Consider the following 19,678-nt stretch of genomic DNA (forward strand, 5'->3'; position numbering starts at 1 on the left):
GTTGTGGCTCCACCTTTGTGGAGCAGAATAACCACTGCTGTGCACCACTCTACGGGTATGTAGCCTGTGGAGAGGCTGAGTTTGAACAGTGTGTTTAGGTGAGGGGTTAGTTCATCTTTGAGCATGTGTAAGATGCAGCCTGGGACACCGTCCGGTCCCATGGATGCTGTGTTTTGGGCTTTGGAGAGGGCTGTTTTAACCTGAGTGTCTGTGATTTCAGGGACTCTACATTTTTCAGGTATGGTTATGGGCCCTCTTGGGGGTGAGAGTGGGTGACATTTGCACTGAACATGTCTGCCAGGATGTTGTTGATATCGGTAGGTTCAGTGTATTTTGTGCCATTCTGCACTAACTCCGAGCAGATCTGAGCATTGCCACTTGCCTTGGATGATTTTATGAGGGATTGTAGTTTCTTGCTGATACTGATCAGGGATGTCTTCCCTTCTCAGGATTTTACTCTTTTCTGTACTAGTTTCCTCCTTCCATTGTATAGCTTGTTTATGGCAGGAGTCCACCAGACTGGTTTCCTTTTCTTGGAGGAGTGAGTCTTGGTTTTGCTTGGGATGGCATGATCCATGCATTCTTGTAGGTGCCCATAGAATGCATTAGTAAAACATTTTGCAGCTTGGACAGCGTGATCCTTCAGCATGGGGACTTTGAAACTTTCCACCTCAGTCTTAAGTAACGTGAAGTTTGTTTTGAAAAGTTTTTCACGGTGGTTTTCTTGTCCGGGGGTGGGGGTGGAATGTGGATATCCAAAGTGATTTGTTTATGGTCAGATCTAACCAGCAAGGGGTTGACCTCCGGTGTGGAACACCAGTCGCCCATGTTGGTGATGACCAGGTCCAATATGTTGTCACCTCTGGTGGGAGTGTTGACCAGTTGAACCAGGGTGTTTGAGTTTATAAATTCTAGGAAATGTTGGGCAAGGAAGTTAGTACTTGAGTAGCTCTCCCAATTAATGTTTGGATAATTGAAATCACCCAATATTAGGGTGTCTGGTAGGACCTTTATGTTTCCCAGTGTTTCCAGGAACACAGAATGGAGGTCCTGGGACATGGTGGGTGATCTGTAGCAAGCTACAATTTGAATTGCAGTTTTGCCCATTGTTAGTTGCACATGGATGATCTCTGAAGCATTGTGCTGTGCCACTAACCTAGAGGTGTGGGTATCCTTCATGAATATGGATACGCCCCCGCCTTTTGTATTTCGGTTTGGGTTCTGTGGCCGGAATGTATGGTATGAGTTGTAGCCTGGTAGTGCTGGGGTGCTCTCTGGAGCCTTAAACCAAGTTTCTGTTACTGCACATATATCGATTTTCTCCATACTGAGGAGTGCCTTGAGTGTGTGCATTTTGAGGTTCAGACTTCTGGCATTGAGTAGCACTACCCTCAGTTTTTTGTTACTTGTGCTATTTATAGTGGTAGGTTTGTCTTTTGAGCCTTGCCTAAAAAAGGCACTATGGGGGTGGCAAGAGCCTTGGCCAGTATTTGAAAGCCTAAGGGTGACAGGTGCAAGCCGTCTCTAGCGAAGCAGCGTGGCTTGTCCAGCATGTCATCCCAGGTGGACAGACACTGGATCCCCTTTGAATGACACTAGAAACTTAGCCAGTTGTTGAAATTGATATTTTTTTCTTTACACCATGGTATCATTCTTGGTGAGGGCAGGATGCTACTCAGGGTCAGGGTCATACCGGCCTGGGCTACGTGATCAGAGAGCTCTTCCATGCCTCTTTTCATGTAGTCCAGAGAGGTACGGCTCAGGTCATTCACACCAACATGGACAATGACAGAGTCATATTTGTACTTGTTCTGTAGTGACCTGAGTGCTTGTGTTATGTGGCAGATCCTGGCGCCCAACAGGCAGCTAACAGTAACCTTCTCCTTATTCAGCCTAGTGAGTGGGACGTCAGTGTGTCTGACTATAGAGTCACCTATTACTAGTATGCTGGGTATGTTATTTTGCCTTTAGGGCTGTGATTGCATGGCACACTGGGTTTGAGAAGTATGTGTTTCATGGTTTGTGTTGGGGGGTGGAGGTTGCTTGGATGTTTGCATTGGAGGTCTCAGTTGGTTTTGCAGATTTTTATTTAGAGCCTCCAAGTATCTTTTCATGTATTTATGTGTGTTTTTTTTCCAGTGCTGCTTTAATGGGTTTATTGAGACTGGTGGTGTGATGCAAGTATTTCCCTTCTCCTCTTGACTGTCTGATCCAGTCTTGGGTTGAGAGAGCTTAGCCTCCAGTTTGGCTGTATAATTGCACCTCTCGCATGTATTAGTCTTTGGTGGTAGGAAGAGGGGGTTGTCTGTGTACATGAGGCAGTTGTAACATTGCCTCAAAATGCCCAGATTCACTAGTTGGACTGGAGAGTACACCTGAAACTGCCCTTTGGGCATGCCTGGATAGGTACAGTGAACTGTTTTACTGGATGGCTGGTAAGGTCGAATAGAGAGCCTTGTCCTTCAGTACAGTATAGGAGGGTCTAGTGCTAGGGTTTATAAGTGCTTGCTATAAGATTTGAGTACATGCCAGGCTGGGAAATGAGTGGCTTGAGTTCTTAAGTTGAAAGTTTGTCTAGTTCCAAGTGAAAAATTGAAGAGGAGACTTTGTGGAGCCGGGAATAGTTTTACCCTAGCTAACGACGCACAAAACCAGGCAAATACGGTATTTATAGCAGGGATATGAAAGAGATAGAAATTAGCCCAAAATGGCCAATAAACTATTAATTTCTGGACTGAAACCACACCTCCAGGGACAGACAGGCTGCTCAAAGCTCCCCTCTCTCACAGGTGAACAGAGAACTTCCTTCCATCCAAGTAAGGTATGGGCAAACTCAGAGATTTATAACACAGCCCTGAATTCAGCACTAACCTGAAAACTGGACTATACTAGCTTAGAAAGGCAGGCAACAAGCATATATATATATATATATATATATATATATATATATATATATATACTCAAAAAACATTTTAAATGCACAGAAAAGGATATTTATTGTTATATATCACAGATCAGAGTTGTAGAAAATGCCCCTAGTAATAAAGCAGGAAGAAATACAAATACAGTAAAAGCAGATGAATAAAGTACAATTTATATATATATATATATATATATATATATATATATACAGTGGCGGCTCGTGCCATTGGACTGCAGGACTGCAGCCCTCCCAGTTGAAAAGAACAGTTTAAAAATATATATTTATATATATTTATAAATTATGATTTAATTTTTACTGCTGGCTGGTGGCTGAGTTTCTAAGCGAGTCCGATGACTCGCACAGACCTGGAACACGGACTGCGCATGCTCGTTGAGATCGTTGTTTTTTTTTTTTTTAATAAATCTCTCTAAATCTAAATCTGGACTGCAGTCTAGATTAAGGAAAGAAGAAGGCATCAATGTGATGCCCAAAAGGCTGTGCGGTTAACTGCACAGTAAAACAGAAGGGGGTCGGACTGCTACATCCACAGTCACGTACGTGACGCGGACAGCTGTATGGCTACTGATTGGTTCTCATTCTCTTTCCAAAAAGAGAGCGAGAACCAATCACTACTACTACTAGCAGCACAGTGCTTGGATGCTTATTTTATTTTTGTACGGTGGACGGTTAACTGTTAAACAACTTTTTTTTTGGCTTGCTTACAGAATACAGTCGGAGTTAGAAAGACTTTGAGTTTGTGAGTTAAACTTGCTCAATTAGACCTGGAGACAGATAGTCACTCGTTTTTTAACTTATTGAGGTAGGGGGAACAATATACTACATTCTCAGTCATTCAATAAATACTTGCTTGCCCTAAACACTGTTATGTGTACATACTGTACTGATGAACACTCTTTCCCTTCCTTCTCTCGAATCCCAGGTAACAAATTCTTGCTTGCTTCTATTATACAACTCCTTACTAGGGGGAAAAAAAAAAATGTATTAACTTTGATTGAAATACTTTTGATCAGTCTGTTTTATCTCTGTAATCTTCATTCATTCTATGTCTGTATATTAATCTTAGTTTGTTTACCTCTGTAATCTTTATGTAATCTATGTTTGTATATTAACCTTTGTGTAATCTGTATGAGGAGCTTTTCTCCCCAGGACTCCATTGAAAACGGGTTCTTCAGGCCCAATGGACTATCCTGGTTAAAAAACTGCAAATAAATAAATAAATAAAATACTGAGGAACTGTTTTCAGTTAGTTGTTGATGCTACTTGTTTTCAAATCCACTAACGCGGGCCTCTTAACATCCAGCTCATTTTATTTCCAGTGCAATGGAGGAGTCTAATGTTTACTGTTTTTGCCAGACTTTGCATGGTGTCTGTCACTGCCGAAGTAGATACAGCACTTTTTTTTTTATTGGGAAAGTTGTAGTTTGAGAGGTGTGCATGGATAATTAGGACTGGAGATTTTCCAAAGTGGTAAAGTGAGTTTATTTTTTGTTTAATTAACGTGTGTGTGTGTGTGTGTGTGTGTGTGTGTGTGTGTGTGTGTGTGTGTGTGTGTGTGTGTGTGTGTGTGTGTGTGTGTAAAAAGAGTGACTGCACATATGTGTGAATCTAAAATGGTTTGAATTAAAATTTTATACAGATTTAGAGAAAGCATATGACAGGGTGCCCAGAGAGAGTTGTGGTATTGTATGAGGAAGTCGGGAGTGTCAGAGAAGTATGTAAGAGTAGTACAGGATATGTACGAGGGTAGTGTGACAGCGGTGAGGTCTGCAGTGGGAGTGACAGATGCATTTAAGGTGGAGGTGGAATTACATCAAGGATCAGCTCTGAGCCCTTTCTTATTTGCAATGGTGATGAACAGGTTGAAAGATGAGATCAGACAGGAGTCCCCGTGGACTATGATGTTTGCAGATGACATTGTGATCGCTAGTGAGAGTAGGGAACAGGTGGAGGAGACCCTGAAAAGGTGGAGATATGCTCTAGAGAGAAGAGGAATGAAGGTCAGCAGGACTAAGACAGAATATATGTGTGTGAATGAGAGGGATGATAGAGGAATGGTGAGGATGCAGGGAGTAGAGGTGGCAAAGGTGGATGAGTTTAAATACTTGGGATCAACAGTTCAGAGTAATGGTGAGTGTGGAAGAGATGTGAAAAAGAGAGTACAGGCAGGATGGAGTGAGTGGAGATGAGTGTCAGGAGTGATTTGTGACAGACGAGTACCAGTAAGAGTGAAAGGGAAGGTCTACAAGAGGGTAGTGAGACCAGCTATATTATATGGGTTGGAGGCAGTGGCACTGACAAAAAGGTGGGAGTCAGAGCTTGACGTGGCAGAGTTGAAGATTTTAAGATTTGCACTGGGTGTGACGAGGATGGACAGGATTAGGAATAAGTATATTAGAGGGTCAGCCCAGGTAGGAAGGTTTGGAGACAAAGCCAGAGAGGCAAGATTATGTTGGTTTGGACATGTGCTGAGGAGGGATGCAGAGTATATTGGGAAAAAGATGCTAAGGATGAAGCTGCCAGGTAAAAGGAAAAGCGGAAGGCCTAAGGTAAGGTTTATGGATATGGTGAGAGAGGACATGCAGGTGGTTGGTGTGACAGAGCAAGATGCAGAGGACAGGAGGAAATGGAAACAGTTGATCTGCTGTGGCGACCCCTAACGGGAGCAGCAAAAAGAAGAAGAAGATATTCTTCAGAAAATACATGGTACCACAAAACCTTTTATTCTAGCAATTTTTTAAGTTTATAAGATCAATATTTGAAATTTGGCCCTATTTTTGGGGCTGTATTCCCCCATTATTGGCTTTGTCCAGGTTTTTTGTGCTAAGAGGTTGAGAGCTATGGTGAGAACTGAATTCACTAAATGATAGTCATTTAAGTTTCAGTCTTCCTATCTTTCAAGAAGTAGCTGATTTGGCATAGTGGTATGTTGCTCTGACTGTAGTGTACAGGGTCCTGGGTTCACAACTTGGCAGTGAAACACATGGTGGTAACACAACACTTTATTCTAGCAACTTTCCAAGATTATACAAGCAATGTTTAAAATGTGTCCTTGGTTTTTGGGCTTTTGTCTCCTCACCCAATAAATTTTGGCTTTTTCCAGATTTCTTGTGCTGCAAAATTGAGAGATACAGTTGAGTGTAGCATGGATTTTACAAGGAGCTGAGAGCTTCAGGGGAAGGGAAGTTTAGTGCTGCTTGTGCTACATCTGCTTGTATTGTTAATAGCATAACAGGTTGAATACTTGCTTTTGATGCAGATGGCTATGGGTTCTACTCCCACAGTATGTACATGCATTGCTGATACTGTACTTTGTACTTTTAAAGGGGGTAGATGCTGCAGTCCTGAGAATGTCCTCTTTGGCAGAGATACCTAGTATCTATGAACCTATTATCAGTTTGCCATCCATTCCCTATTGCAATATTACTATCTTATATTTTTTTAATGTAACATAGGCAATTTATTCCTCAAGGGCAACAGGCACTTTATTTGTAGATGAAACAATGAAATATAAAGTTGTTTGATAGCAGCAACCTCTTCATTAGTTACAGATCTCTTTAATGTGGAATTATTTAGATGACTTTTACTTCAGCAGAAATAGTGCATATTTACTGATACTGGTGGATTATAGAAATTTGAGTAGACTTTTATGATGGAAATGTTCTGAATTGGGCAGTTTTGTCATTATTGGTGCATGCATTTTCTTTCATTGTTTACTGGAAAAATGTTCAAAACAATAAATTTAAACTATACTGAATTATACAAGGAATATAATTTAATACAATCAGGAAGATGTATCAACAGACATGTATGTTTCATGTGCAAGGGGCCTATGATTTGAAAACAGCCCCAAGCTAATCTTTATCTGCCACTAGCCAAATGTATTTTCTTTGAATGTGGGTTTCAATGCTGTTTCAATGAATGTGAGTTTCAAGGGCAGAGAAGTTTTAATGCTAAGTCTGTTTTCATTGTGAGACTGCATTGCTTTGTTTAGCAGATGTCTTAGTGTTTGTGCTGTAAAATGCAAAATAAAACTTTCAAATGAAGTCCAAATCATCGTAGAAGTAAAGCAGTATGCACATTAGTGTTTATGATAAATGGGGTGAAATAGCCAAGTAATGGTTATCCTAACCCTAGTGCCTACCCACCAATCCCCTGTGATAAAGGAAGAGCAGAAGAACATGAAAAACATTGTAATTATAGATAATAATAACCTCAAGTTAGAATACAAATTACTCAAAGGAAGCCTAACATAACATAAAGTCCGAGTAATACTACTAAAAATATATACCAAATTAACTAATTTCAAGACATCCAACATGCTTAATCCCTACTTCTAATACTAATCTAAAGCTCCTATCCTTAAATTGAAATTTATAGTGATTAAATGTATTTCCTCAAGTATTTCAAGAAAAAGAGAAACAAGTAAATAATAAATAAATCACACTCTGCTTAACTAGAACACTCTATCATAAGAAGTAATACAATTAAAACTGAAAGATATGTAAGATAACATATATAAGTATAACAAAACCAACTGGTAACATTATAATATAAGTAAATAAGCATAGCATTACTGAACTAAAGATAGTAGTCATGCACTATCTACTGAACCTTCTTTAGTACTTTAGTGATAATTTCATTAATCAACAAGACCATTAGTATGATAAAAGCACTAATACCTGTAGAATGAGTATTTAGTTATAGTTCAAATAAAGCAAAAAACAGCTACCAAGCAACCATATCTCAAAATGAAAAACAATTCAGTCTGGAGATGCATCTATTAACTAGATAATAATAGTACAGGAACTATTCAAAATGAAATATTATAAGCTGTAAGGTTTTAACACTAGTTAATATACATGAATAAAGTATAATTATATTATTAAATAGTAACTTAAACAGCATCATATATATTGGACTGAATGTACAACAATGTGCATACATATAATTTTAAATCTACTTTTTGAATATTTTACTAATGACTCTGTTAGGTTATATAGCCATACTATTCTTCTAAGCTATAGATGTAACATAGCAAACAGCATGAAAAGACAAGGCTTTTAAAGTAAACATTTTGAAAATCTAATTAAAACAGAAACAAGCAAGCTAAATGCAATAAATCTAAGGGCGTAAATATATACATGTAGATTCAGCTAATCATATTAAAGATAGTTATTTCAAACCTTTCAAATAAGTAAAGGCTTTCTTAAACATAAACTATTAATCATAAATATCACATCCAGCCTCTGAGAAGAGAGAGAGCAGAGAATAGAAAGAACATGAAACTTTCATATGAACAGGTATACTTTGTAACATTTGTCAAATTAAACACTTCAGTATAATATAAAATATTGTATGAAAAAATATTCTGAATAGGAAAATATGTTAATTTCTTTACACATCCTTTAGAATTTTAATATATAAAACTAACCTGTTCATTTGTTTCCAGAAACATTTTCACTCTGCTTTATGAAAGTAGCAGCTTGCTTTGAAGTCATGCAGACACACTAAAAGTCACTGAATATATTATGTGACATGAATCTGTTTAAATTTAAAAGCAACCTTCATTTATGAAGAGAAAACACTTTAAATAATAGCCAGATCTATTAAAAAGTTAGTGCTATTGAATACTTGTTGAAAACAAGCAGACTTGTGTATTTGAAACTGTCCTTCTTTCCTCACAAATGATGACATCACCATCCATCTCAGAGAGACTGTAGTGGCGCATGTTCATGCAGAGCATCAGCTGGAACTCTGAGGGGAAGATTTTCTTGCTAGAATGTTGAGATGGAATGTTTTTCCCTCCAAAAATCATTTAGCTTACACAGAAGGCTGTAACTCCAAAGCTTGTAGTAAAATTAACATATTATCTATTTACACAGCAAGCATATGTGAGAGAAAGAGAAAAAAGTAAATACAGGAATTTAAATGCTTCTATTAATCCACACAAATCTAACAAGCATATATCCTGTCACTGCACACTGTCACACCAAATCCATCGTGTAAATTACATGACAAGTTCTTAAGGTAATATAATTATGTCACACCAGAATTACAAATCATGTAACACAAATACTGTCATATTAAAGAAAAGAAAAGATCAAACCTTATTGTAGTTCTTTAACAGTAGAATATTAAGATACAGTGTCAGGAAGCTTTTTAAATGTTTTAAGAAAAATGTCTTTTGCATCTTTAGGATCTGAACATACAAATCTTTTGTCATTAGCTGTGAAAGACAAGGTATTAGGATATGCCATTCGAAATCTAATCCCTCTTTTATCAAGAGGTTGAGAGCTATGGTGAGAACTGAATTCACTAAATGATAGTCATTTAAGTTTCAGTCTTCCTATCTTTCAAGAAGTAGCTGATTTGGCATAGTGGTATGTTGCTCTGACTGTAGTGTACAGGGTCCTGGGTTCACAACTTGGCAGTGAAACGCATGGTGGTAACACAACACTTTATTCTAGCAACTTTCCAAGATTATACAAGCAATGTTTAAAATGTGTCCTTGGTTTTTGGGCTTTTGTCCCCTCACCCAATAAATTTTGGCTTTTTTCAGATTTCTTGTGCTGCAAAATTGAGAGATACAGTTGAGTGTAGCATGGATTTTACAAGGAGCTGAGAGCTTCAGGGGAAGGGAAGTTTAGTCTGCTTGTGCTACATCTGCTTGTATTGTTAATAGCATAACAGGTTGAATACTTGCTTTTGATGCAGATGGCTGTGGGTTCTACCCCCACAGTATGTACATGCATTGCTGATACTGTACGTTGTACTTTTAAAGGGGGTAGATGCTACAGTCCTGAGAATGTCCTCTTTGGCAGAGATACCTAGTATCTATGAACCTATTATCAGTTTGCCATCCATTCCCTATTGCAATATTACTATCTTATATTTTTTTAATGTAACATAGGCAATTTATTCCTCAAGGGCAACAGGCACTTTATTTGTAGATGAAACAATGAAATATAAAGTTGTTTGATAGCAGCAACCTCTTCATTAGTTACAGATCTCTTTAATGTGGAATTATTTAGATGACTTTTACTTCAGCAGAAATAGTGCATATTTACTGATACTGGTGGATTATAGAAATTTGAGTAGACTTTTATGATGGAAATGTTCTGAATTGGGCAGTTTTGTCATTATTGGTGCATGCATTTTCTTTCATTGTTTACTGGAAAAATGTTCAAAACAATAAATTTAAACTATACTGAATTATACAAGGAATATAATTTAATACAATCAGGAAGATGTATCAACAGACATGTATGTTTCATGTGCAAGGGGCCTATGATTTGAAAACAGCCCCAAGCTAATCTTTATCTGCCACTAGCCAAATGTATTTTCTTTGAATGTGGGTTTCAATGCTGTTTCAATGAATGTGAGTTTCAAGGGCAGAGAAGTTTTAATGCTAAGTCTGTTTTCATTGTGAGACTGCATTGCTTTGTTTAGCAGATGTCTTAGTGTTTGTGCTGTAAAATGCAAAATAAAACCTTCAAATGAAGTCCAAATCATCGTAGAAGTAAAGCAGTATGCACATTAGTGTTTATGATAAATGGGGTGAAATAGCCAAGTAATGGTTCATTGGAATGGCTGCAGGGGGAGGCTCTATTCAACCATGATTTTGTGAGGGGGAAGGGCGGCAAACTCAAAGACAGCCCCGGCTGAACTATACCTCTCAACTATCCAGATTTTCACAGAATGAATAGATTTTTGCTTCTTATTTTTGGTTTGTTCCTCATAAAATTTTGCGGTTTTCTGACAAATCATTTAGGATTTAAGTCACTAAATAATGACAGACACTGGGTTTCAGACTTCATAACCTTCAGAAAAATGGATGCTAAAGCAAGACCTGTTATTCTATCAACTATCTCAGTTTATACAAGAGCAATGTTTAGTACTGTTTATATGTTCCCCCAATATATTTGGCCTTGTCCAGATTTCCTGCATTAACAGGTTGAGAAGTACGTGCAAATAAATTGCTTTATAGAATTAGGCATATCCAAACCTCTCAACTGTCCCCAGTGTTGGCTAAAAATATTGCTCTTCCCCTAATAATCCCTCCACAAAATGGCAATTTTGGAAGAAACGTGGAGGGTTTACAATTAATAAATAACTAATAATCAGAGTTATAGATTACTTTTATTTCAGAAATGCATGTAGATTCTTTTATTTTGTCAGCTGCTCAAGTTAGCAGTACTAATATTTAAAAAGTGTCCCTTCTTTGACAGGTTCCTAGCTGTATTGTGTGGCTATTTTAAATTTTTGCATCCAATTGTTAGTCCATTTTTCATACAATTGTGTTTTTTGGCAAATTAGTGGCAAATCTTTAAAGACCAGAGTTAGAAAATAATGACAGACATCTGAGTTTCAGATTTCATATCCTTTAGAAAATCCATACTAATGCAAGACCTACTATTCTATTATCTTTCTAAGTGTATAAGAGCAATATTTAAAAATTGTCCTTATTTTTGGGCATCTGTCCCACTTCTATGTATGGCTTTGTCCACATTTCATGCTCTGAGATTGAGAGGTATGACAAATGTGTCAGGGCCATCACAGTCAGCCAGAGACATTTCAAATTGTGACATACTTGTTGCACCCCACTCCCCCATGTAGTGACTCTGGATGTGTCCAAGCAAGGAGAGGAGCAGTTATGCAGTGTAAATGTGCAGAGTATCCCCCCATCCAAGGTAGACACACGTACTACAGTGGCTTTTCATCTGTCCTTGAATCTGCAGAATGTTCTGGTTTCTGTCATATTTTTATACTGTTGATTTATGCTTATTATTATTCAGAAAGTGCCTGTTGCTCTGTGTTTCAGTAGCAATGCTTTAACGACCATCAGGTAAGCTTGTCTGAGATTGTTAGATGCAAGTAAGCTTTAATAAGCATACTGTTAAAGAATTGCCAACATTGAAAGCCTTTCTGTTGTTGCCATGCAGAGAATACTTACATAACTAGATAACGTATAAGCCTTGGGTATTGAAATGCATATGACAATATTTGTAATAAAGGGCAGAGTTACATTATTTTAAGAAGCTCATTACATTTGTTGGAGATTTGCAGTCATCTTTGCAGGCTTTACCTGTAAACTAAACAGAATGCCAGTCTAGGATGTTTGGCCCATAACCTGTGCAGTAATCCTTTAAGCAATGTATCTTGAGCTTTTCTTGTTTGCTTTTCATTTTTTAATTTGATCATGTTTTCCCCATGAAACAAATAGATAGTTGTTGTCAGGCAGCAGGTCTTTTTTGGATAAGAAACATTTTTACAAGTGGGGGTATCACAGAGATTTCTACTTTCAGCTTGTTACTTTGTACTTTAATAAAGCTGAATATAAATTATAATTAGAACTGAAGTGCAAGGAGAAGTGGTTTCATTTGAGTGCTGCTTGTTTTTTTTATACTTGATTTTGACTGGCATTCCAGTAATGTATTTAAAAAGTAATTTATTTTTTCATGCCTCACAACCTTTTTGTTTCCATTCAGATATTAAGTAAGCTGTCATGCAGCCAATGCATTGAAATATTTTTTTTCTTCTACACTTCATTTTGTCTTGATTGGAGTCTCATAATAATGGTTTGGTAACCAGGGCAGCGTATTTAATCAAAATTACAGTTTTTGTGGTTTTAAGCATAGCTCCTCCCCCTTTCTAGTTGGTCACAACCCTTCCCATTGAGCCCCCCCATTCAAGTGTCTCCTGTAGCCCCCCTTTGATTTGAAGTCACCAGCCGCCACTGTATATATATATATATATATATATATATATATATATATATATATATATATATATATATATAAAAACAATAGAAAACGAACAAACTGATTTAAACAAGTTACCCAATTAACCAGGAAAAAAAAGCTCAAAACTGAGCCCTGTTCCAGCAGTCTTCAATCTGACAAGTTCTAACTGCACACCCCTGCTTACTAGGGTGCAGGGGAACCTTCTCCAAAAAAGATGGCCTGGATCAATGCTCAGGTTATACAAACAAAGCTAGATTCAGCAGGCCTGAATCTGGTCTATGCTACAGCAACAAGCCGCACCAATTTCAGAAAGGAACAGTTCAAATAAGCAGGCACAATAAGCCTGTGAACAGATATTCCCAGCTCAGAAGGGCAGAATCCAGCCTCTCTTCCCACAAGAGTGCAGACCACAACCTTCTTAATGTAGAATAACTGGCCTGAAGCCCATGTGCTTAAGCCAGAACTAATACACTTTTAGACTAGCAGACACTGGGCCTTCAATCAGCAATTCCAAGCTTAGAAGGATGTAAGCTATCTGTCCTGCCACAACAGTTGAGACCACAAACCTTCTTAATGTAGAACAGCCTGTATGAAGCCCAAGTGCTTAAACCAAAAGACTTAGAATAACAGTTACAATTTAATCAGGCTACTACCAAGCAATAATAATGCAGCAGAATAAATAAAAGTGAGTACTTTTAAGAAAAGCAAAATAAAGTAGGAGGAAAAACAAATACAGTAAAAGCAAATGAATTTTTTTTGGGGGGGGCGGGTTCTCAAATCTACTCTCTGTATTAAGTAGAGTGAACACTAGACTCAGAATATGATCTCACTGTACTTGGCTAAGTGAGCAAATAAAATGGACCCAGGGGGAATGTTCTAATAGAGACTTACAGGAGGGGCGGGCAATTCCAGAGCCAGCAACACTAGCCCTTAATTTTCTGTTTTACCTATACAAAATGATTTACATGTCAGGCAGTATGCCAAGTAAACCACATGCATTGTTTCACAAATGGCTTCTACCTTAAGAACAAATACTTTATTTAAATCTAAGTGAAAAAACTGACCTGAAGTATCTATGTATCTAGAAAAATTACATTTTAAACATGGTACAGTAGCTGTCAAAATATTAACACCCCTGTCTATTTCCACATTTTTGGGATAACACAACAGTTTTTTAAAAGATTTCATATTTTTAAATGCAAACTTTGGTTAGTCCCTACCACCTCTCTAATTTGTCCATCAGCTATCAGAATTGGCCAGAACCTCTTATAAAAATCTAAAACTTGTTCCACACTACTAGAATAAAAAACTGGCATTCTTACTATATTTTCAGCCCCACTAGTCACATTTCTACCTACCTCTCTACAATCTCTTTCAGAGAAATATGGTCTAGCCTCCTTACTTCTCAACCTTCATACATTTGTGTGCTGTAGCCCCTATTAATAAATCTAGCTTTAAGTTCCTTTATTTCATGTTTAAAAACCTCTTCTTCCACACTTAACCTTGATGCCCTTGTCTCCTGTCCTTTTACTATATTATCGAAATCCTATGTAGTAAGTTATTCCTATGACATTTTTTCCTGTGCACCCTAGTGCAAACATCTCCTCCAGGATCCTTCAGCACTTTTACATCTAAATAATCTCATCATAAGAGAAATTCATTGTAAATCTTAAAAAGGGAGTTGTATTGTTAATATACTCATAAAAAGACCTTAATTAATTTTGAGTACCTCCCCACACCATAAATAAATCATCGACGAAACATTGATATAAATCTATACACTTTGTAAAAGGTCCATTTAAGATTACATCTTCCTCCCATAATGATATGACAATGTTGATGCAGCTATTGGCACATGAAGCTACACTGTCTCTCTGTAAATATATCTCATGATCAAAAATGAACACATTGTACTCTAATACTACCTCCATTAGGAGGCATAACAAGTCTATAAACTTATGAGCAAATGCACTATGCTTTAGCAAATACTTCTGTAACATCAGCACCCCCCTCTCATTTTGTATATTTGTGAATAGGGATTGGACATCTAGGGTAACAAACATTAAACCCTTTATTTCTGTTCTACATTAAAAAAATGTACAAGTCTTCTAAAAACTGTTTTGAGTCTCTCAAGACCACTAAATTCCTATTAAGTAATGGTCTAAACTTTTTCTCCAAAAATAAAGATACTGATTCCGTGCACCAATTATGTCCTCAGACTATAGGTCTCAATGGAAGATTTTGAGGGTCCTTATGTATTTTGGGTAACCCTTGTATCATCAGTATTAGCAGTTCATCCATCATTAAGTATTTATACATATGATGCTCTATAACTCGAGACATTAAACATTAAATATTTTCCTTAGTTACATCAATTTTCTCACACAGTATCTCTGACAAAGCAGTCTGCAGGGAATCTTTAAAGTCTGCCAAGTTATTACACTCCCAGAAAATATTAATATTTTCCCAGTTATCTCTTTCATCCCCATCATACCTCCAACATTTGCTGTCTACCTGAGGAAAATGATTTGGAGTCTACTTGTGGTATAAAAATACCTATGTAAAAACTTCCAAGCAAGTATCCTAAAACATCCAGAATTTGTTGCATATTTAAGAGACATACACATATCTCCCATTGTTTCTCTGTGAATTGCTTATCCAGTCTCTCTTCCCAATCCTTTCTAGCCTCCTCTGATTGATTCTTATAGTTATCATGCAATATTTTATATGCTCAGCTAATTATTCCTTTTTTAACAGCAGCTTCTGTTCTAGATTCTACCAAAAACTCTACCAGTGCTGGTCTTTCATTTACAACCCCCCTATTTCTTTCTCTATGCCTATACACTGATATCAATCCTTGATAGGGAAGGCACTCTCTAACCTGCAGTACAAATACATTCTTGGCATTTTCCCATTTTATTACCTTTCCTTCTCTAGTTATTTGCCCCCAATACCTTGGTTACTTTCCAGTTTGCTTTGATAAATTCCAGCCCCTCTTGCCTATTGTCTGTATCCCTAATTGCAGTCATCCCTATTGGCAGAATCTCCTTTCTCCATTCCCATGTCAGCTTAGTTCTTAGAATACTTTCTGCTACTTTATGAATATAATGTTGTTGTTGTCTTTTGGCTTTTCCCGATTAGGGGTCGCCACAGCGGAACTCTGGTCCGCTAATGATTGGCAGTAGATTTTGATGAACGCCAAGATGCCAGCTCAACGTTCAGCCTTCAACTAAGGCATGCCCATTTACGCATGTCTTTCAAACTCCCACCCAACCGCGGGGAGGACATGCAGACTCCACACAGAAGGCACACCAGCTGAGAATCAAATTGGAGAACCTCTTGCTGTGAGGTAACAAACTTTGAATTATAGTTTTCTGTTTGTGTTATATATAGAAGCCTTAACTGTTTTGCTCTGAAATACCCCTTTAAATCAGGTATTCCCAAACCTCCTTGTTCTATTGGATGAATCAGCTTATCCCACTTACTTTTGCCATCTTCCCCACTCACAAAATTCTTTTGCTCTTTATTAATTGCTATCCACAACTTCTCCTCTAGTTCATAAAAATATGCCTGACCAGTATATAAGACTAAAGGAACTAAAAACATTTTAACTGATTGTATCTTGCTATTGATACCCATATAACAGAGCTTCCATTTTTTTCAGTTTTTCTATTATGTTTTTGTTTAGTCTCTTCCCACACATCCTTAGCCACCACACTGGAATCATTTTTAATCCATACTTTTAAATACTTAATTTTATCATATCTCCATTGTAACATCCCTGCTCTGGGCCAGAATTCAAGGAGCCTGAATACTCACCACTGACACTGGAGAAGGACATTCACTTAGAATACAAATTAATAGACTCAGTTTTTCCAGATGCAGACCTTTTTCCCTTAAGAGTACACAGGGAACACACTCAGTCCAGGGTCTGGATCTCTCTGTCTGTCTCCCTCCAACTCCCCAGTAAGACTCACCATTGGTACATCTGTAGGGTCAGGTCCTCAGCCAAGTGTCCAAGTAAAGTCCTCCATCACCCTCTCTATGAAACTAGTGCTTCACGTCCCTGCTCCAAGTAGCTGCCACACACACACACACACACACACACACACACACACACACACACACACACACACACACACACGCACACACACCTGGGAAAGGCTGGGACAGATTTACTAGCTATGCCACCTTCTGTCTAGACTATAAGGTAGTTTCACTGTCACTAGTCAGTTACTATAAGGCTCTTAAAAGGATATCCAATTATGCTGAGTGAAATTAATATGAATACAAATGGTAATGTTGACAAAACAGCCAGGCTTTCAGGAGTGGCCAGAGTTATCACCAAATAAATATGTGCAAATACTCTCAAAACTTAAATATTTTCTAAAAAGGACCAGCTGCAATGAAAAGTTGAATTATATTTAATAATAAATTATATTTAATAATAAATAATAAAAGAACATGAAAATACTACATATCTATTTACAGTAAACACCAGAGTTTCATCACAGGGAATATTAAAAATAACGCCAATGGAAAATTCCACACAGTTATAGGAAAACAGTATTTAGCTAGTCTCACTATCTATCCCTGATTGACTAAAAGAATTACTGTTCCTACTTACTGAATATAGCAAGGCAGGATGGGTCAGTGGTCCTTGTTGTCAGATCCAAAACAGAACACAAAATGCTGCTGAGACTTCAGTTTCCTCTAATATTAAAACATTATTTCTGTACAGAATGACATCACATACATCTGGTCATCTGATTTCTGGTTCCCATGCAACCCCTACTGCCGGAAGCTGTCAGGGTTTAGCACCTATGTGTTGCCATACACACTCATCTAGAGCATTGCTCAGATGTGATGCAGCTGTTGAAGTCATATAACCTTAAAACCATTCCACTCTTCCTACAGGAGCTATGATTTATTCTCTGTTAGAGACATTGTGCCTGTAGATCCCTTCAAAACTGTGGGATAACATCTTTATGGCTTAACCCATAAAGTCATTTAATTTCAAGAATATTTTTCCAAAGTCAGGTGGATTAACCTCTTCTCTCCCAGTATATGCTGCTACAATGTATACATTTAATTCAGTTACAATAATACACGTACATTTCTTTTCCTTCCAGCAGGGTGCACTGTTGATATATGTTAACACAAGAAAACCTCACAAATACATTTTCAACACATGCATCTGTACAAATTAGTTTGATATACAAATGACATATGATTATTTATAAAATTCCAGCTACCTGTGCTGGCATATGTTACACATCCACTGCCCTACTTCTGGTATGGCTGGCACTACTTTGTATCATCACATCCATCCTCCCTTTGAAGACTCAAGCTAGTTTTTCAAGTGCACCTTGAGAAACATTGCTTGGGAAGAATGAGCCTATCTGGGAATACATTACCCCATAACCTGTCTTGAAATTCCATCTGCCTTGGTAGTGCTAACCCCACTACATTGCTGCACTGTCATATCATACGCCTGCAATCCTAGGCTCCACCATAATCGCTTGGCATTTTGCTGGCTGGCTCACTGTAGCCATAGATACCCCTCAGACTCATCCTGCTCCCTACTGAAAATACTCAGCACCAGGGCCTCCCTATCATGGTAAGGTGCCTCTGCCTCCTGGCTAGCAGTTCTACCATGTGGTTAAAATCGCTCACCTCTAATAAAGCATTTGCCACCTTTTTTGCCTCAGTGGAGGACAGAGCCACTGCCTCAGGGTATCTAGTAGCATAATCTACTACCATCAGGAAATACTTCTTCCCTGTGGAGCTTTGGGTACTTGAGGCCCCACCATATGCATAGCTACTCTCTGAAATGGCTCATCAGTCACAGACAAAGGCATCAAAGGAGCTTTGACCTTGTCTCCCACCTTGCCTACTTTTTGGCACTACTCACAGGTCCTGCAGTACCTTCTCACATCCCTTGCAATCCCAGGTCAATACAAGCTCTGAATAATACATCTCTCGGTATGCTTTATGCCCATATGACATGCAAAAGGAATGTCATGGACTGTGGATAGAAGTGCCAGATGGTAGGCTTTAGGCACTACCAATTGCTGTATTACCTCACCCTCTAGCACTCCCTCAGGGGTCCAGTACCCTTTTTCTTGAGAATCAGGTGCCTTCCTAGCTGCCTCCGTTAATGTAGGGTTTGACAGCTGACCCTTTCTCAGCTCTATTTTTGTGATTCATCCCAGCTCCCCTTCCACAGGAAGTCTGATATCTTCTGACAGCAGTGCCTCACTGTCAGCCTTGGTACTATCACTCACCTCTGCCTTTGCAGTCACTCTGTCCAAGGGAAATCAGTACTTTCCAGCAACTGTGGCAGGATCACTGCTACAGGGTAGCTCTCTCCATGAAATAGCCACACCACCAGTCCTGGCTTCAGGTGTGGTGCCTGTCTGGATCTCCCCCAAGCTACCAGATCCACATGACTGTCTCCAAGCCTGACTGTGTGTAACTGCATGCACACAAGTTACTGTATTATCAAAATCATTCCCTATCAGGATGTCTGCAGGGATATCCTCAAACAAACCTACTTGCTTGCTTTCTTTTCCACCCTGCAAGTCAAGGTGAACCCTGGCCAAAGGCATTTGGAATGAGGTCCCTCCTAAAGCTGTGACTGGAGAGGACTGTCCAAGCAAGTACTGCTCCTCTTTAACCACTGCAGGCTTAACAATGGTTATGTCAGAGGCTGTGTCTCTCTTAGCAGTGGCATGTTTTCCATCCACTAAGATCGGATATAAACTCTGGAGATAGTTTGGTACCCCTGTTGCCTCCAGACAACGTACCATTGGCATATTGTTATTCACACTTGCTGGCTACCGCAACTTTAGTTCCCCACCTTGCCTCCTTGGACATCTATATGCTACATGGTCCACTGTTTACATTTAAAGCATTTAACTCTTTATTCTGGCTGTGTACCTGAACTAGTGGCTTCCCCTGTTACTGGTGGACTCTGTTGGGCTGGTTT

This window comes from Protopterus annectens, chromosome 2.part1 (genome assembly GCF_019279795.1).
Source record: "Protopterus annectens isolate FY-2018-M chromosome 2.part1, PAN1.0, whole genome shotgun sequence".
NCBI lineage: Eukaryota > Metazoa > Chordata > Ceratodontiformes > Protopteridae > Protopterus > Protopterus annectens.